Source organism: Theropithecus gelada, chromosome X (genome assembly GCF_003255815.1).
Source record: "Theropithecus gelada isolate Dixy chromosome X, Tgel_1.0, whole genome shotgun sequence".
In the NCBI taxonomy this organism is placed as follows: Eukaryota; Metazoa; Chordata; class Mammalia; order Primates; family Cercopithecidae; genus Theropithecus; species Theropithecus gelada.
Window position 1 is genome coordinate 47321705 of NC_037689.1, and position 21632 is coordinate 47343336.

Below are 21632 nucleotides of genomic sequence, written 5' to 3' on the forward strand. Positions count from 1 at the left end.
TCACACTTGAGTGAGCATCCAAATCACCTGAAGGGCTTAAAACACTGATTTCAGGGCTCCACCCCCAGTTTCTGACTCAGTAGGCCTAGGGTGATGCCTGAGAATTTACATTTTCAACAAATTCTCATGTAATGCTGATGCTGGGGACCACACTTTGAGAACCACTGGGTTAAACCATAGAGAGTCAGAACACCTGAACTACATTATTTCAATCCTCTGCTGAGCTTTTCTGTGAAGCAACTGATGTAGGTTCTGCTCTTTGAGAAAGAGAGTGATAAAAATGTTGCCTTGGCCTCTACACAGCTGATAGTCTCACTTGACTTTTGACCTTTTTTATTGCTATTTCTTTATTCTGTGTCACTATGCCCCCTGCCCAAATGTATTCAATTTATTTTTGTATATGTACTGTACATAAGTAGCATATAATTCTTTTTGGAAATTAATAATATCAACTGGCATATGTTAAGCACATATTCCTTTAATTTTTGCACCTACTCTAAGAATTACATTTATTGTTCTTCCCATTTTAGAGAAGAGGAAATGGAGAAACGGGTTAATTATTTTCCTAAAGATAATGCAGCTATGACATGGTAGACTAGGGGTTGAAACCTATGTTTCTTACTCCCAGCTGTTGCCTCTCATTTCTGAACTTATGAAGACGAGGCCATGTGGTGTAGTAGAAGTAACCCAGGTGGCCATTTGCTGGAGATATCACTGGAACATGGTATTTAACTTCTTCCAAACTCATCTTCCTCATTCCCCAAATGGTGGATATTAATACTTTCCTTATAGAGTTGCAAGTATTGAAGAAAATAATGGATATAAAGTACCTAGTGAAATGCTGTGTTCATGATGAGTACTCAGTAAATATCTTTCTAAACCACTTGCTGACATAAAATTATTTGTTTTTTATAATTGTGTAATAAATAGTGCCTGAGTTAATAAGAACATTCTATTTGTAAAGGAATAAATTAGGAGTGAAGAAAATATTGCTAACTTTACTCATATTGGTGTTGAAGTTAGCATCTATAGTTAAAATCCTCTTTTGTTGAGTTCTTTATTATTATATAAAGATTTTTTTTTTTTTTTTTTTTTTTTTTTTTTTTTGTGATGGAGTCTCACTCTGTCACCCAGGCTGGAGTATAGCGGCATGATCCCAGCTCACTGCAACCTCCGCCTCCCGGGTTCAAGTGATTCTCCTGCCTCAGCCTCTTCCAGTGGTGGTGGCACACCCAGCTAACTTTTGTATTTTTAGCAGAGACGGGGTTTCACCATGTTGGTCAGGCTGGTCTCGAACTCCTGACCTTGTGATCTGCCCACTTCGGCCTCCCAAAGTGCTGGGATTACAGGCATGAGCCACCATGCCTGGGTATTATATATAAATTTTTTAAAAAAATAATGTTTAAAAGGCTAATGTGGCAATTTAGAAACAATATACAACTTATATATAGGATTATCATTTTATCTTTGGATAAAATCCTTTCAGTCCCTGAGGAACATAAATGGAGTTTGTGTTCCTAAGAAGTGTGGGTCAGAGAACTGGGTATAGTATACCAGACTCTGAAGTCTTTGATCTGCTACCAATTTTTGAAGTTGTGCGGTCAAACTTCCAATTATCTGCCTTGTGGTTTTGTGTAAAATTTTGCCTTTGGAATTCTTTGTCTTTACTTTTACCTTTAAAAAAAAACCCCATATACTGAATAACAAAGTATATTACATTTTATTACTTAATAAGTATGTTCCTGTTTATTATCTCATCCAAGCTGTAAACACAGTCCCTCTATTTTCTCCTATTGATTTGTGTTTTTCCCTTCTTTTTCCAGTAATTACTTTGCTTATGTTCTAGCTTGACTTTCCTTTATGTTCCTAAAATCAGGTGAGTTTTGAGATGTAGGTATTTTGTTCTCACTGGTCCTTGACATCAGCCTGAGCATATGATATGATTTTAGAAGAAATCAAGCAGAGGCTAGAATGGCAAGTACAGTTTGTCCTAATGGGAATCTGGTCTGTCCAGCATGGGATAAATTTCCCTTTTAACATAATGTTTCAGAGGCTAATATCTAAGGAACTGAACCTTACTACAATAACTCAAGTGAGAAAAGAATGCAGTCCAAGGTAAAATATCATTTTTAAAAGGTCTGTATTCCCAGATTGTCTACATGTCTGCTCTGTTCTGTCAGTATAAGCAATCCAGAATCAACTAATGATGTGCAGTGTTCTTGTGCCTGTTTGTAAATTGGACAATTGCATTCATCATTCCTTATCATTCCTTCTTGATTGGGAGAACTGGCTCATTTCATTGCTAAAAATTCCCAGAGATTAAAATGCTGTCTCTTTTTTGCTTAGGCTCTTATCTGAAAACATTTTCTTGAAGTTTTGATAGTTGCACAAAAACCAGCAGTATAGTAGAAAGAACATAAGCTTTGGAGGCAGATAACTAGCTTTGAATCCCTGAGCAAGTTACATGCATTCTCTGTGTCCACTTCCACATACGTAAAACGTATACAATAATAGTACCTATTTGGCGAGGTTGTGGTAAGGGTTAAATGAACAATGAACAATATGCATGGGGAGCCTGTAGTGGTGTTAGGGACATATTAGGAGCTCAAAAATGTTCATTTCAATTCCTTGGTAGTAGTGTGTATTAAGTGCCATTGATTCTACATGAAAATGCCTCAAAGAAGAATGCCTTGCAGAAGTTTCAACCTGAAGGAAATGGGAGAACGTAAATAAGTGCTCTTGAAAGAGTCAAAACATCTCACCCCTTACCACCATTCAGAAGTGACAAATTTCGTTAAATGATAAACTGATAGGTACATTTCCCTTCATAGAAATTATACTATCTAGAGGATTTCTAATAGCCTGAAGTCCAGTTGACATTCTCTGACTAATATTTAAAATAAATAATAGACAACAAAATTAATAGCTGGCATTTTAAGTGCTGCGGCTTGTCACCAAATACCATAGCTCCCTAAACCATTAGCTGACATCTCATGTAATCGGTAGAACAGCACTGTACTATACCCAATATTGCTGAAATGTTCTATAATACCTGCAGACAATTCTGTGGCCTATTTTTGGTGCTCCATTTAACTTTTTGCCAAATCTGAATTACTGGGGTTTGAACTATTCAAATGGTACCTCATGCTAGCTTTCAGATTGATCCTAATTGCATTAATTGATAGTTATTTCCCCATCCCAAAATTTTGGGGAGTAATTTAGTCTTGGTAAGATTTCTGAAGCCACCAAGGTGCCACCACCTGAAGACTTAGTTCACTACAGTGACATAAAGAATGCATGATAAACCTTGAGTTTGAAAAGAGGTTTATTTATGCACCGTATCCTTTGTGAGAACAATTTTCTGAAGCTGTTGGCAAATAATATTCCTATGGATAAGATGCAAGAAAACAGTAAATGGCTTTGTTTTCCTGGATATCCTATAGAATCCACTCACCTCTCTAATTTCTCCAATGTTTCCACTCACCACTCACTAGATCAACAAATCTGGAGGGCTCCTATAGGTTAGTCTATCAGGCATTGTGTGTGTATGGGACAGGATATATAATAGAAAAGGTAGTGTTCTTGGTCTTATATTTCTTTGCATTTTAATTTGGGATATAGCTTATATCCTCCAAATAACAGTACAGTAACAAAGAGTGCTAGCAAAGTAAATATGTAATTTTTCTTGTAAGTAGTCAGTAGGTATGTAAGCTGATATATCCTGTTTGTAGGCCCATTTGGCAAAATGTGTATGTCAAAAATCTTTAAAAATAACTTGACTTTTGACCTAGCAATTTCATTGCTAAGAATTAGTTCTATGGATATATATACACATATATGCAAAGGTTTATGTGAAAGAATGCTCTTTGAAAAATTATTTACAATACAGACATAGAAATAACCTGAATATTTATTAATGGAGGACTGTTAAAACAAATCATGGTCCAGCCAGGGCATGGAATACTATACACCTGTTAAAAATAACAAGATAGTACTATATGTACTAACATGAAAGATGTTTGAAATAAGTTTTTTTAAGGGAAAAGAACAAGTTGAAGAAAAGATATATATTATTGTTATATATGTGTGTATATTATCAATATACCCACATATTTATGGAGGATAAGATATACATATGTATATTATCAGTATACACACATATATTTATGGGGGATAAGCTCTAAATTTTCAGTGCCATATTTTAGCAATATTGTTTCAATAAAGTGGGAATAGAGGGGAAGAGGGGGGTGGGACTTTTAATCCTTATTTAGACCCGTTACTGTTAAATTGTTTATATAACTATATTACTTTTATGATTCTAAAAAATCAAAACAAGTGAATAGATTCATTTTTCAGCTTTATTGAAGTACAACTGACAAAGTGAATATGTTCTAAGAGTAGAAAGTAATAAAATGATGAGAAGTGTATGTCATTGATGGAGAAATACCATTATTATTGATGATGATAAGAACTGAAATGTCCAGAGTGCTTGCTACACCAAACACTGAATGCTTGACATACATCATTTCATTTAGTTTCTCATACCTGCTAGGTACTAATTTAGCAATAAGGAACCAAGGAATTTCAAGCTAAATAAGTGGCAGAACCTGAGCCCTGGTTAAAGTCTATTCTGTTAAATATGCTTTCATTTCTACAGCATTCTCTATGGTCCCAACTGTTTAGACAACTGAGGCTCCTGGACCATGATAACTATAATCATGCAATGGGGCTGGGAAAGTAGAAGGAAGGGGTATTCTATCTTCAGTATTGTTTTGGAGCAGAAAGGAAGGTTTAATTCTATAGTGTTTTCCATTTGAAATTGTCAATTTTTAAATAAGGGGTTTTCATGCCAGAACATTGATATTTTCTGCAATTTGTAGTGATTTCTTAGCATTCATAGGATTGATTGCTTTGCTACACATAGATCCTCATAATAGACCAAGAAGGAAGAAGGAAGCGTGGGTAGTTTGGGTAACACTGGGGTGGAGAGCGAGCTACAAACTAATCATGAATAGGTGTGTATTCACCCCTATCTAAGCACTGTAGCATGACCATTCGAGTTTCCCACAGATAGACAAGTTAAAGTGGGAAGGCAGTTCTTTTGCTGTATTCTTGCTATTACATTGTGACTGTATTCTTGGATATTACATTGAAAAGATAGCATCCTCAGCTTCCAGACACTTTTCATTGCAGAGTGCCCTCTGCTGAAGAAGCAGGGAGGTTCACCAAGAATTTTGCAAGTGAATAGCACTCTACATCTCTCCTTGTTTCTATGCTCTGTTATTTCCATCTGTATTAAAGAGCAATTAAATTCATTACCTTTTAATAGCACAAACCTTTATTTGGCATTAAAGTACGCCACACATGATACTTGCCCCAAACACAAAACCAAAACAAACAAAACCAAACCTAACAACTGTGAAATCGCCTTGCCTCTTGTATACATTTATACTGATGCTTGTCAAGAATTACAAGCCCATCGAAATCCCTACTTTCTACAGTGATCCACAAGGTGAACAGATACTTGTAGTTTCTTTCTTACATGCTTTTCTGAATTATTTGCAAACCCCTTGATTGTCCTTGTTTCTCATTCTGGCTCTGAAACCTACTTTACAAGTATTTATAAATAAACCTGCTTTACATGTTTGCAAAATCCTTTAAAGAAGGAATGGTATGTTGTGGTTTAGTTTCTTCTGTTTTCAGTTTCTTGTACAAAACTACAGCAAATTTTTCCTTTAGTCTTTTGAGTAACCTTTGTGAATTACAAATGTAGATAGTGACTAACTTTTCTTGAAACCAAGACCTATTTTAATCAAAATTTATCAAAATGCTTATAAGCTTTATTATTATTATTGGAAAGTAAAGAGAACTAGAGACACTTTCTTTAGCTCTTGAAACTAGCTTAATGAGATAAAATGGAAACGTCCGAACTAGATTTTTATTAATATTATTGTATTTCTTTTGGTGAACAAATTTTATAAAACTGGTTAATGCTGCATAGCAAAACAAAAACACAAGCAAAGCACACACACATATAATATTTTAATTGATTTAAGGATAAAGAACTGTAAGACCATGAATTATACATTTTTATGTATATATATTTTTACTTTATGTTTTCACTAGTATAGCATCTCATAAAATTAAAACACTGTCAAACACTATCTCTTTAAATCTCACAGCATGCTATATATTCCAAGTAAAAATTGGAACTGTTATCTGTTTTGGCCTGTTTGATGATAGAGAATTTTAATTTTAGAATGTCCTGGAGCATTTGGGAAGTGGGATTGCGTAACTATATGTATAATTATTCTTTGAGTTTCTTTTCCTGGGATGTTGGTTAATTTCATTAGCTACTCAATATCCATTACTTTGCCAGTAAATTAAAGACTAAAAAGGGAGTGAAATATCATTATGGCTATTTTGCTTCTTTGTATGGCCCCTTTTGAGTTTATTGAACATTTATAGCTGTTAAAATATGGGAAAAATGCGTTATGCTAATTTTTTTGCTTCCTTTCATTTTCGTTTTTTGTTTTTAGTTACATTTGTGTCTTAATGCTAATGTTGGAAATATGCTGCTTGGTATGATTTTGAAACAATTTATTTACTTTCGAAAACATTTTCGTGTTTTCTCTCCTCACTTCATGAATATATTTGCTCTAGCTTACAAAAAGAGTATTGTTTGGGGGGAAATGTCAAAATACCTTCAAATATCTTCCATTATACTCTTTGTTGCTTAGTTGTATTTTTGTCTTCATTTCTGTTTTATTAAGAGGTTTTCTTTTACTTTAAGAATTTGAAATCTGTCAAAACAGTGCATTAAATGATTCTGAATCATCACGATCCAATGTTTTCTTTCCTTCTCCCAGAGATGGGCAGCCTAAAATGCATGGTTGTTGTGTAGTTTTGACATATTTATAACCTTGTTTGTACATCCTGATCACGAGCAATCTCAAGCTTCTCGGCTGAATCTAGGGTTTGGGAGTGAAGAATTTGGTTAGTAAGGATGGGCAACAGTTTTCTGGAAAGTTTAGTACTTCTGATGTGTGTTTCAAAGCATGGCGTTTGATTTTGCTATATATTTTTAGCTATGTGTATTTAGAATGCTACATTCTTCTTTCCCTGCTGGGCATATTGAAAGTCTCGTTTTTCCCTGTTGGTTTACAATTTTACTGACAGAAAAAGGGCAAATGAAAATTCTGTTTGTACAACCTAAATTGATTTTTAGTTCAAGTTGGAAACTTACTTTAAAGGTATATAAATCATAACCAAGTTACTCCACCTGAGGCTCTATGCGTTGTGCCACTCTGGTTTTGGAAAAATATTTTGAAGTATCATTTGGATTTTGGCAAATATTACTGGGTCAGAAACTGGGCCACCCAAGTCTTTACCCTTCTCTGTTAGAGGAGTGTTACCCTAAATGAACTTTCATTACTGACATCCCATTGTGGCTAACTCCTTTCTCCTGAATTGTACTTATGCAGCAGATAGTGTTGAATATATGCATATGTTTTTGTGATCAATGTCAAGTTTGCTGAAATAGTACGGTAGAGAAGTGTGTAATGGAAACATACCTGTAAAGTGTTAGAGTTGGGTGTTAGATTAATTCATTGCCATCTATCTTTATTTTGTTAATCCACTTCAGTGGATACAACACAAGTATTGTAAGTTCCTTTCCAAAACCGTGTGTGTGTCTGTGTGTATTTGTGTGAGTGTGTGTGTGTTCTACCACATGAAATTACCACAACATCTAGAACACCTTTCCCTGTCTCCAAGTAAAACAAATCAAAACAAAACAACAACAACAACAACAACAGGCTTTTAAAAAATATTTCTATTGGCATTTCTAATCTTTTCTCAGTATTGATTTTATCCACAGTTTTCTATAGATAGTGAGAGGGTAAGTCATTGGGTTGCAAAGATTACAGAGATTTTACTCTAGAACCATAAAACAGAAATGCATTGACAATTTTTGTATTGCTGTTTTTCTCATTTGAGCTCTCAGTATTTAATTACATAATGTTAATACTATAAGCGGAAAGTTTCTGTAAATAATATTAGCTCTTTGGGAGAGAAAATTTCTGAAGAAATTTAGTGAATACATGAAATAATGGTCTTCAGAACACGTTCTTACTGGATATATAGTATCCAAAATATATGAGGAATTCCACTTAATAGCAAAAAAACCAAACTCCATCTAAAAATGGACAAAGGACCTGAACAGACATTTTCCCAAAGACGACATACAAATGGCCAACAGTTATATGAAAAGATGCTTAATGTCACTAATTATCAGGGAAATGACAAAATCACAATGAGATATCACCTCATACCTGTTAGGAGAGCTTTTATCAAAAAGTCAAGAGACAACAAGTGTTAGCAAGGATGTAGAGAGAAACAAGCCCTTGTTGGTGGGAAAGTACAACCGTTGTGCGACCATTATGGGAAACTATGGAGGTTCTTCAAAAAACTAAAAATAGAACTACCATATGATCTAGCAATCCCACTTCTGGGTACATATCCAAAAGAAATGTAATCAGTGTGTCAAATAGATATCTGCATTCTCATGTTTATTGTAGCACTATTCATAGTAGCCAAGATGTGGAATCCACCTAAGTGTCCATTGACAGATATTGGTTAAAGAAAATGTGATATATACATACATACAATGGAATACTCTTCAGCTTTAAAATAGAAGGAAATTCTACCATTTGCAACAGCACACATGAACCTTGAGGACATTATATTAAGTGAAATAAGCCAGACACAGAAAGACAAATGCTGCATGATCTCACTTATATATGGAATCTAAAAAAAGTCAAACTCGTATTCAACAGAGAAGTATCATTGTTCTCAGAGGCTGTGGGGTGGGGGAAAAGGAGAGCTATTGGTCAAATGATACAAACCTTCAGCTGTAAGATAAATAAGTACTGGAGAACTGATGAACACTATGGTGACTATAATTAGTGTAATGTATACTTGAAATATGCTAAGAGAATAGATCTTAAGTGTCCTCACTACACACACACAAAAATGGTAACTATGTGAGGTGATGGATATGCCAATCAACTTGATTGTGGTAATCATTTCACAATGTATACATATATTAAAACATCACATTGTATGCCCTAAATATAGGCAACTTTTATTTGTTCATTATACCTCAATAAAGCTGAAAAAAACCCTCACATCCTTATATAGAATAAGTTGATCAATACTATATCATTTGCAAAAGTGGTGAGAGTTGTATGTTATTTTCCAAAGGTAAGGAGCCATTTTTAAATATAGGACAAAATAATTATTTCTAAAAGAGTTTATTCATCATAATTAATGATGAAATGAGGTTTTATTGATTTTGGAAAAGGAGAACAGTGAGTGGGCATTTACTCATTTAGATGTTATAATATTTTTTAATGTTACAATAATAAGGTAGAATAGAAAATAACATTTTTAAAAATAAGAAATCTGTTTATCATTTATCTGAGAGCTTATTATTATTCATCATAAAGTTTAACCAAGAACTCTAAATACTGCAATAAATAAAACTAGTCTTTTTGTAACAGTCAATAAAGCTATTTAATTACTTTTGTGAGAATTCTCGCTTATATATTTGATTAATTTTTCCATTTTGTAATGATGTTTGATTATTTTCTAACTGTTATAGTCTTGTACATTTAAGTATTTGTTTTATTCTAAAGGTGACACACTTAGGTGATTTTGGGCATGTGTATGTATATATGTGTGTGTGGTGGGAGATTTCTGTTAGAAATAGTACCAAAAACAAAGTCCTCTTTTGTCTTGGCTTTTAATATCCACAAATATCAAACCAACACTGTGGGAAAAATATTGTGTGTGATTTCTACATGAGTCATAACCATAGCTGCTGGGGTTCAAGCCCATTGCCACTTAATGTGCTCTCAATCCTCTCTGTTTGCCATACCTTAACATCCTAGGACCACCTGTTTTTATCATATTAATGTCATTTAGCTTGTGTGGATGGCTAGATTTAGTTTTAAAGATCGTGGTTGACAGTGTTTCTATTTGACCAAGATAACTTTCTTGTTTTCTCCTTTGCAAGTCTGATCCAGCAATGCTTGCTTCTTGACCCACATGAATGTTGTTAAGACTACTTTGTGTCTGGAAAGAAACTTGAATTCTTACACTAAAGGATGCCATCTAAATACCAAATTTTACATTATCGATTGCTTGCTAGATTGTACTGTGTGTGTATCCTGTCCAACCTAATTTTCTCACTAAAAACTTTGCCATCTTGCCTGCTGAGACTTCCTTTTCACTACTTTGTGTTGGCTTCTCTCCTCTCTCTGCCCATGCTGTGATAAAATCACTATGGTTAGAGCTAAAGTCAAACCTTTTAAAAACCTAATTAAGTCTTTTTTTTCTATCTATGATAAAATATCACTGACCAGAAATCTAAAGAGCATCAGGGGAAGAAAACCATAAATAATGCCCTAAAATATAAGGATACACATCAGTAAAGAGAAAAACAACTCATTGAATCATGCCACCATGCTGGGGCACTTTCGTGAGGCTTAGGTATAAAGTGGTACTTTTATAGTCACTGGTCAGGACTGTAATTGGAATAGCGATTACTGCTAATATTGCTGTTATTGCTGGTATCTCAAAAATGTGAATCACTTTTTATCTCTTTACCATAAACAGATACCACAGCAAAAATGAAAAAAAATTTATTCATAAATTCCACAGATTGAGAAAGACCTCAAGCTGAAAGCAGGTAAGCTTTAGCTTCATAGGCTATAAGTCCTGAGCGTTTCAGAAAAAATAGCTTTTCTAGAAGTTTAGATAATTTTGGTGAATTATGATGTTCTTGAACTATTGTTGGGTCTATAATTTTTCAGGAGGCTGAAAAATCACCAAGAGAATGACTAAGAAAACTTTTCCTGCATTGCCATATAGTTGTTAAAGTTCAAGTGGTAAACAAATAAAGGATGGAAATGTCATTCTGGTTTCTAAATATACTGTAATTTCTTTGAGATTCCTCTTATCAGGAAACTTCCGCCCTTAGGATTCTCTGACATCTAATTTGTTGAACTGTTTATAAAACACAGAAATGTGAAGATGCACGAGATGTTGTTTACAAAATATTCATGGCCCAAACTAGAAAAAAAAATCCACATTGAACGCCTAACTGTTGAATATAGTCTGACTGTGATATCTTCTTAGGGGGAGTTCTTGATGTTTCTATTCCTTGAAAAAATTTGACATGAGACTACTATTGTCTTTGTGTGGTAGATTCGGTTATTGTTCAGGAAATAATTATCCTTTTCCTGTCCATCTCCATGGGAAGATTGTCTACTACCCTATCCTATAGATGCTGGTCTTGGCCATATTACTTGCTTTGGCCAGTGGCATGCTAGTGAATGTGATGTGAGCAGAGGCCTGAAATGTGCTAGTGTAGTTGGGCTTATTCTCTTGTGTTTGTTCCTCTGCCATGAAATATACTCTTTGGTCTAGATAGCTCTCTGTCCCAAGGACTATGCTCATGCAAAACAGACTTGAACCCAAACTGCAGCTGATATGGTTTGGCTGTGTCCCCACCCAAACCTCATCTTGAATTGTACTTCCCATAATCCCCACATGTCTCGGCGAGGGACCTGGTGAGAGGTAACTGAATCATGGGGGCAGTTACCTCCATGCTGTTCTTGTGATAGTGAGTTCTCATGACTATTCTTGTGATAGTGAGTTCTCATGAGATCTGATGGTTTTATAAGGGGCTTTTCCCTCACTTTGCTGTGCACTTCTCCTTGCTGCCATTATGTGAAGAAGGATGTGTTTGCTTTCCCTTCCTCCATGATTGTAAGTTTCCTCAGGTCTCCCCAGCCCTGCAGAACTGTGAGTCAATTAAATGTCTTTCCTTTATAAATTATGCAGTCTAGGATATATCTTTATTAGTAGTGTGAGAATGGACTAATATGGTAGATTGGTACCAGGTAGTGGGGCACTGCTGTAAAGATAGCCCAAAATGTGGAAGTGACTTTGGAACTGGGCAACAGGCAGAGGTTGGAAAGGTTTGGAGGGCTGAGAAGAAGATAGGAAGATGTGGGACAGTTTGGAACTTCCTAGACTTGTTGAATGGCTTTGACCAAAATGCTGATAGTGATATGGACAATGAAGTCCACACTGAGGTGGTCTTAGATGGAGATGAGGAACTTGTTGGGAACTGGAATAAAGGTCACTCTTGCTATGCAAAGAGACTGGTGGCATTTTGCCCCTGCTCTAGAGATCTGTGGAACTTTGAACTAGAGAGAGATGATTTAGCATGCCTAGTGGAAGAAATTTCTAAGCAGCAAAGTGTTCAAGAGGAAGAAAGAGCATAAAAGTTTGGAAAATTTGCAGCCTGATGATGCAATAAAAAAGAAACCCCCATTTTCTGGGGAGAAATTCAAGCCAGCTACAGAAATTTGCATAGGTAACAAGGAGCCAAATGTTAATCACCAAGACAATGGAGAAAATGTCTCCAGGGCATGTCAGAGACCTTCACAGCAGCCTTTCACATCACAGACCTGGAGACCTAGGAGGGAAAACTGGTTTTCTGGGCTGAGCCTAGGGCACCTGTTCTCTATGCAGCCTTGGGACAAGGTGTCCTGTGTCCCAGCTGCTTCAGCTCCAGTCTGGCTAAAAGGGGACAACATACAGCTCAGGCCATTGCTTCAGAGGGTGCAAGCCCCAAACCTTGGTGGCTTACACATGGTGTTGGGCCTGCAGGTGCACAAAAGTCAATAATTGAGATTTGGGAACCTCTGTCTTGATTTCAGAGGAGGTATGGAAATGCCTGGATGTCCAGGCAGAAGTTTGCTACAGGGCTGAAGCACTCAAGGAGAACCTCCTCTAGGGCAGTGTAGAAGAGAAATGTGGGATTAGAGCCCCCACACAGAGTCCCCACTGGAGCACTGCCTAGTGGAGCTGTGAGAAGAGGGCCGCAGTTCTCCAGACCCCAGAATGGTAGATCCACTGACAATTTGCACCATGCACCTGGAAAAGCCACAGACACTCAATGCCAGCCGGTGAAGGCAGCTGGGAGGGGGCTGTACCCTGCAAAGCCACAGGGGCAGAGCTGCTCAAGATTGTGGAAGCCCACTTCTTGCATCAGCATGACCTAGATGTGAGAGATGGAGTCAAAGGAGATCATTTTGGAACTTTAAGGTTTAATGACTGCCCTGTTGGATTTCATACTTGCATGGGGCCTGTAGCCCCTTTGTTTTGGCCAATTTCTCTTTGGAAAGGGTGTGTTTACCCAATGCCTCTACCCCTAGGATGTAATTAACTTGCTTTTGATTTTACAGACTCATAGGAGGAAGAGATTTGCTTTGTCTCACATGAAACTTTGGACTTGGACTTTTCAGTTAATGGTGGAATGAGTTAAGACTTTGGGGGACTGTTGGGAAGGCATGATTGTGTTTTGAAATGTGAGGACATGAGATTTGGGAGGGGCCAGGGGCAGAATGATATAGTTTGGCTGTGTCTTCATCCAAATATCACCTTGAATTATAGTTCCCATAATCCCCTCATGTCGTGGGAGGGACCTGGTGGGAGGTAATTGAATCATGGGGGCAGTTACCTCCATGCTGTTCTCATGGTAGTTAGTGAGTTCTCACGAGATCTGATGGTTTTATAAGGGGCTTTCCCTCAACTTGGCTCCACACTTCTCCTTGCTGCTGCCATGTGAAGAAGGATGTGTTGGCTTCCCCTCACGCCATGATTGTCAGTTTCCTGAGGCCTCCCCATCACTGCGGAACTGTGAGTCAATTAATCCTCTTTCCTTTATAAGTTACTCAGTCTTGGGTATGTCTTTATTAGCAGTGTGAGAACGGACTAATACAACAGCTTAGAATTAAGCCTTACCCTAGTCTAGATCAGAGTTCCAGCTGACCCAGAGAGATGTGTGGGCAATACATAAATGCGTATTGTTATATTCAGTGAGTTTTGGAGTGATTTGTTTTACAACATGAGCTGACTGATACACTTGGCATTAGCAGCTTTATCATTTACAATTTCAATTCTTCTCAGACATGTCCATGAAATTGAGAAACTTGAATTTTGCTAGAGCATGTGATTGAATTTTGATAACTTATCTAGCAAGTGGGGCCGTCACTTCTTTCTCAGAGAAATTTTGTTTCCTATTTATTGCATATATATTTTATCAGAGAGAATGGTGTTCTTAGGTGGTATTTGAGAATTAAGGGTTGGGCGCTTATATTTTGTGAATATTCAAGGTTTACCATACATTTAACTTTAGGGTAGAAAATCTGTTATTTACCTTATATAACTGTATACATTTCATTTCATATAGCAGGTTGGAAGGGCTCGTTGCCTAATTTTCTTCATTAATACGAATGATGAGGTATGTATATATAAAAACAGAAGAAGAATGTTGAGAACTTCAAACACTGGCTCATAAAGTAGAGTAAACTGAAGTTCCTGAAGTAGACAGATCTGAAGTCTTGAAGAATGAGACCAGAGCATCTTTGAGATTTTTTTTCCAGTTAATTTCTTCTCAAAAGCTGTTTATTTTCTTGTTTCTCTTTAAGAATGCGTAGAGGTAATATAGCAGACACTATTGGTGCAGGTACCCATAGTAGGAACCACTTATTAACACACACCTTTCATTGGGTTTCCTCCTTTTGCTGTTTCATTTCTACTTTTTCACTATGCTTCCTGGGATTTCTCCAAAATAAACTTGTCCCAACATTGTACTCTAGTATGACTTTTTTTTTTTCTGATTGATACAGGAGTCTTATTGGATAGAGAAAAAAGAAGTCCTTATTTCTTTATTAGGCTTTATTTAAAATAAAACAAACTGAATATTGTCATCTCTTAGCCAATTTTAGGAAATAGAATTAAGTCACATTTTAATATAAAATATTATAGAAATATAAAAAATAAGGAATTATCAATTAACTATTCAACCAATATTTATTGTTTATCACCTTGTTATTTGTGTTTATATTCCCAGTGCCCATTATATAATTAGAAAAAGGTTCTAGACCAACAAACATATGAAAAATGCTCATCATCACTGGTCATGAGAAGTGCAAATCAAAACCACAATGAGATACCATCTCATGCCATTTAGAATGGCAATCATTAAAAAGTCAGGAAACAACAGATGCTGGAGAGGATGTAGAGAAATAGGAATGCTTTTACACTGTTGGTGGGAGTGTAAATTAGCTCAACCATAGTGGAAGACAGTGTGGCAATTCCTTAAGGATCTATAACCAGAAATACCATTTGACCCAGCAATCCCAATACTGGGTATATACCCAGAGGATTATAAATCATTCTGTTATAAAGACACATGCACATGTATGTTTATTGCAGCACTGTTCACAATAGCAAAGACTTGGAACCAACCCAAATGCCCATCAATGATAGACTAGATTAAGAAAATGTGGGCCGGGCGCGGTGGCTCAAGCCTGTAATCCCAGCACTTTGGGAGGCCGAGACGGGTGGATCACGAGGTCAGAAGATCGAGACCATCCTGGCGAACACGGTGAAACCCCGTCTCTACTAAAAAATACAAAAAACTAGCCGGGCGAGATGGCGGGCGCCTGTAGTCCCAGTTACTTGGGAGGCTGAGGCAGGAGAATGGCGTAAACCCGGGAGGCGGAGCTTGCAGTGAGCTGAGATCCGGCCACTGCACTCCAGCCCGGGCGACAGAGCAAGACTCCGTCTCAAAAAAAGAAAAAAAAAAAGAAAAAAAAAAAAAAAAAAAAAAGAAAATGTGGCACATATACACCATGGAATACTATGCAGCCATAAAAAAGGATGAGTTCATGTCCTTTGAAGGGACATGGATGAAGCTGGAAATCATCATTCTCAGCAAACCAACATGAGAACAAAAAACCAGACATCACATATTCTCACTCATAAGTAGGAGTTGAACAATGAGAACACATGGACACTGTGAGGGGAACATCACACACTGGGGCCTGTCAGGGGGTGGGGGGCTAGGGGAGGGATAGATTTAGGAGAAATACCTGATGTAGATGATGGGTTGATGGGTGCAGCAAACTGCCACGGCACATGTATACCTATGTAACAAACCTGCATGTTCTGCACATGTATCCCAGAACATAATAACATAAGTATAATAAAAAACAAAGAAAAAAATAAAAAAAGAAAAAGGTTCTAGAATCAGTGAATGAATCAATGAATGAATGATAGAACACAGTGCATTCTCTCCAGGAGCTTACAACGTAATTGTAGAGACAAACATGTAAACATGTCAGAGCAATGTGATATGTACAGTAATAGAGAAATGAATAGGGTGCCATAGGAGCACAGGGAAGTTATAGTTAATTCAGTCTTTCCAAAGGAGCTGATGGGTAAACTGAGTCTGAGAGGAGTTAGCTTAACAGACTAGGGAGTAGGAAAAAGAACTTCCAGATAGGGAGAGAGGAATGGTCAAAGGCACAGAGTTATATGACTTGCAGAATTGCCTATTTTGGAAATAATTATTTTTGGTGGTATGGCTGAAGTATAGGATGTATATGGTACAGCATAACAAAATAAGGAGAAGCTAGGCAGTTGGAATGCATGTCATGGGTCCTTTGCTTAGAGTGCCCCTTTCTGATCCCCCTATGACTATGTCCTCTTCATGAGGTGAGAAATCCATGGAGCTAATAGGATATTTCCACCTAGAGTTTGAACTTCTTCTTATAAATCATGCTCCAAGTACTTGTGACTTGGAACTTTCCTCTCAGATAACCTCAGCCCACTTTCAGGATCTGCACAGTTTTCTTCCCAAGATCTGTCTTACTGGAGGAAGACTATGACACTGTTGTTTGCACCCTTAGATGTGAGAGATGGCCAAGAGATATCTGCTTGGGGAATGTAGATGGAGCTTAGAAACACAAGTTGGGGTGTCTGTAGGTTTGTTAGGGAGGCTCCTCATAGTGCTAGAGGGAAGAGAAGGATCTAGGCAGAAGAAAAATGTGTGGGGTAAGTGGGTGGTAGGTAAAGGCTTCCATTTGTATTCTTGCTCTGGGCTCTGCAAAAGTTAGTACTGGGCTTCCATGAGAACCTTACTTTTAATTGTGAATCAGCAGAAAAGTTTATCTCCTGAAAGGGAATAAGAATGGTACAGAGGTTTCAAGGAGAGCAGTAAAGGTTGAGAAAAGCTTCTGTAAAAATGAAAGCAGGACACTTACAAATGGTTAAAATGATAAATAGTACATGTGTATTTTACCACAATAAATTTTAAAAAAATGAAAGCAAGAACAAATTAGAGATTTATAAGAAGTTTGCTGAGAGCCAGTTGGAGACCACCTGCAGCTGGAGACCATGCCTCTGTCATGAAACCTATCTGTGAAGTTGTCCTTTTTCTCTTTCTCTCAGCAGGCTGGATATAAGAGGAGAGAAGGTGGCTGATAGTACCTATTAGATGCTGAGCGATGTCAGAGTCAATGCCATGGATGGATAAGAGATTGAATAAGTTGGAAGTGCTTCCAAGAAAGTGATTCAAATTATTCTTTCTGGAGTTTAAGTTTGATAGGGAAATATGTGGAGCTGAAAGAATATGATAACCTGGTGACTGGGGAAAAAAGGAAGAATGAAAGATATATTGTTGGTAAAGTTAAACAGGAAGTATAGTGGAAAAATAGATGTTGTTTCAGCCAGTGGGATCTTGGAGTTTGGTATATTTCAAGCGGGAAATTTCCTGGAGAAATGAAGATTCGGGATATGGTCTTAGGTGATAGTAGCTAAAGTAGAGTGGGGTTGAAAAAATGTGGATCTTTGTGGATACAAACTGCATGAGACATCCTCAAGGATGTTGAAGTTACCCAGCATGAGATCAGGGCTCAGAGTTGAAAGAAGGATATAAGCTCTCATTGAATGTGAGGGAGCTACTCAAGACCTAGACGTGAATGCAAGGAGGAGATGCAGAGGAAGTGGAGCCTGATGACATAATCTTGAAAGCAGAAAAGTTCTTACAAGAGAATGATCAGAGCAATGGTTTTTGAACAGCAATTAGAAGTGAGGATACTCTACTGGATATACAAATGTGAGTCTAATGTGACTGTTGTCTTCAAATAGCTTTCAGGAAAATAGAGAGGCAGATGTATAACATATTGTGATGAGGTAATTCATGATAGAACTATACATTGAATGTTATAATGGTATAAAGGAAAAGTATTCCTTCAATATAGTGCTTTAAAGGGCTACCTGAAAGAAATATGTTACAGGAATATGGCAAAATGACCTACTTCCACTTAAGAACGCTTCAAGATAAATGGTGATATCTTGGGAGAACCAGATTTTAGCTGATTAAAAAATAGCAATGAAAATTAGAAACTAATTTTGTAAGAGGGTGAGAAAAAATTTTAAAGTTTTTGAATCAGAGCAATGGTGTGCTGGTAAATGTTTAAAAAATGGATCTTAATTTTCAAAATGCCCCAATTCGTAGTGTCTGCTGATTTCTATGATATAAATACTCCCATTATGGGTGATTTCAAGCCACCAACATAACATTACTAAATGAGGAATTGGGAGAAGGTGTGCACAACTAGCTCTAGCAAGGCCATAGGGAGCTAGCTCCAGCACACCATTGAATCAAAGCTCCAGAAATAAAAGTTTTGGAAGAAGATTTTCAGTAGAAGAAAGAGTTGGTTGTGGTAGGGAGATGGTGAGAGGGGGAGGTGGTTGAAACTAAAGAAACTTAGATGACTCAAAGGGTTTCCTTTTGGGGGCAGCCATCACGGGTATCAGTGATTAAGAGGCTTGGTTGGATCAAGTGTCCTTGAGGAACCATGAAGGTTCAGCTTAAAACCTGAGTTTTCTTTCAGGGCTGCTGATAGAATAGTGGCAAAATTTCATTTTGGGGTCTCTCAAGAAGGTTTTGCCTAGGGTAGGGTAGGGAGGATATTACTTTTCAGTAGCATCAACAATGTGGGGACTTCCAAGGAAATAAACCTGGGTTTATTGAGCATAAGCAGGCAATCTTTTATTGTTGTGCACAAATGCTGCAGGCTATGGGTACTGTTGAGGGCTTAAATTGAACCCAGAGCCTCAGCCTTGATCCAGTGGAGTAGTATCTATCTACCAGAACACCTTTTTCTAATTCACAAGAAGACATCAAATATGGGAGCTGCAACCCTGAGTACACTGTTCTCCCTAGGAATATTTGCATTTTTGAGAAGACATAGAGAGAGAATGTTGACAATAAATGATTTAATATTGATAGAAATTCAGGCATTGAGGCAGGTTGGTAAATAAGATGTTTCTTAGAGTGTCTTATCATAGCCTGTTAAATAACATGGAGTATTTATTCAGATGGTTGCCCTCCTGACTGTCTTCTTTTGGCTCAGTAAAAGTAACCAACTCCAAACACAAGTTGTGTCTTCTTTTTTGTTTACTCACACATCTGACTAATGATTAATTTTTCCAAATATAGAACAGAATATATCACAAAGGTTTTCCCTAAATTCTTGTAAGGTAGAAATCTAACAATCTGAGTGATACAATCAGTATATCTGAGATCCATTCATTGCAATATGGATCTTGCAGAATTCTGTTTGTTAACATTTTAGAATTGAATGGTTTTCGCTTTGTAGTAACTCTGCTGACATCTCTTTGATCTTTGCTGAGAGAGTTTAATCAATGTTGCCTTGCTACATGCTTGACCCTTAGGATGTGCCAAATTAAATTTGATGTTTCCTTGGCTGGATTATTGAGTGTTGTTCTTCTATTTTCTTTGAGATGTTTTGTTTCTGTAGCAATAAAGTGAAACTTGGTTATCACCCTTGTGGCATCTGCACTCCAGAACTTTTAAAAGTCTGTAATGATAATTATGTTTTTTTAAAGTATAGTTTAATCTTTGAATAAAAGACTTACTTTGTTCACTAAATCTGGTTTTAGGTTAAGTTCCAAGTAAGCCCTCTGTCTCCGCACCAAACACACAGAAGTGCTTGGCTTTTCCAAACAACAGGTCTGTTCAATGAGGAAAACTTGGAATGCATGCGGTCCAGGTGTATTAAAGGGTAAGCTAGTCTTTTAAGGTGGAAAAGTTAAGGTGCTGGAATTTGAAGACTATATATATCTATATCTATATCTATATATATATATTTTTTGAGACAGGGTCTTACTACTCTGTCACTGAGACTGGAGTGCAGTGGCATGATCATAGCTCACTGCAACCTCGAACTTCTAAGCTCAAGCAATCCTCCCACCTCAACCTCCCAAGTAGCAGGGTCTGTAGGTATGTGCCACCACACTTGGCTAATTCTTTTACGTTTTTGTAGAGACAGGGTCCTGCTATATTGCCCAGGCTGATCTCAAACTCTTGGCCTCAAGAGATCCTCCCACCTCAGCCTCTCAAAACACTAGGATCATAGGCATAAGCCACCATGCCTGGCCTGAAGGCAATAAATTGCCTTGTTATAATAATGTTAATAGTTTGGATTCTAAGAGCCAGGAAATACATTTTCAGCTCATGCAAGTAGAAGAAATATTAGTACTAAATATTTAATATCTAAAATTGGACATTATGAAGTAATACCAGTATAAACCAGAGGCTTCAAAGGTGAATTTGGCAGGATTTACTTATAAATGTGATTATATAAATACAGTCAGCATTTACAATGAAAAAATCCATTATGATGGAAATGTCCAAAGTAGGTAGCCACTGTCAAATATTTACATAGTACTGCCAATGGGGGTTGTGGTTTTAAAAGTAGTGTGAATAGCATGAAATTATAAAAACAATTAACTCAAAATAGTTATAGATATAATCATTGTAATCCCTTTAATTAACAGTGTCAAGACTGTGATGGTAAGTTTCCTGATGGTGGGTTTTGGAGGATGGGACATTGGTAGATTGCAAAGAGGGTGGGAAGGCATAATGAAAATGTTTGTCCCTGAAACTCAGTCACTTGTGTATTGTTGGTTGAAGAATGTGTCTCTCCTACCAGGGACAGTAGTTACATTTTTGATCAATTAGAAGGCTTCTTGAGAATTACATATAAAAAAAGAAGGAAACACCTGCAAACCAGCAAATTCGCCAAATCAACCCTTGTGATATGGAATGTCTTCTATGGCAGCCAAATTGCTCTCAAATCCAGCTGGCTGCTTTAAGGACAAAGTCACATTAGTTATGTGAACTAGAATTTATATGATTTTGTGCTATATAAACTTTGTGTATAAATGAAAGACTTGTTCAACTACTCATACACTTGCAAATGCTTATTTCTCCAGGCTTGCAGGGTTGCAAATATAATATGGATTATCTTTCCTTGAAAGTCTGATTTTCTAACGAGCCACTTTTTATGTATCTCTTACTTGATGGCACTAGGCTTATTTAAGAAACAGAAATATCTAAACTCAGGGAAAGCACCTTTCTTCATGTTCATTCTAAACCTAATCCCCACCCAAACAAAAACCTGGACAATGCTAAGAAGCTCTGAGAAATAACAATGTTGTTTAGTCTTCCTAAAAGGAATTGGAAAACCAAGGTGTACTTGTACCTACATTGCAGAGGTAGCTATCACTTGTTGTATAGCTTGTGAATGTAAAGAAACAAAGTGAATGAAGCTTTTTACTACACAGATACTCTTCCAGGACTTTCTTAATTATTGAATTCCACTATTGTTTAGACA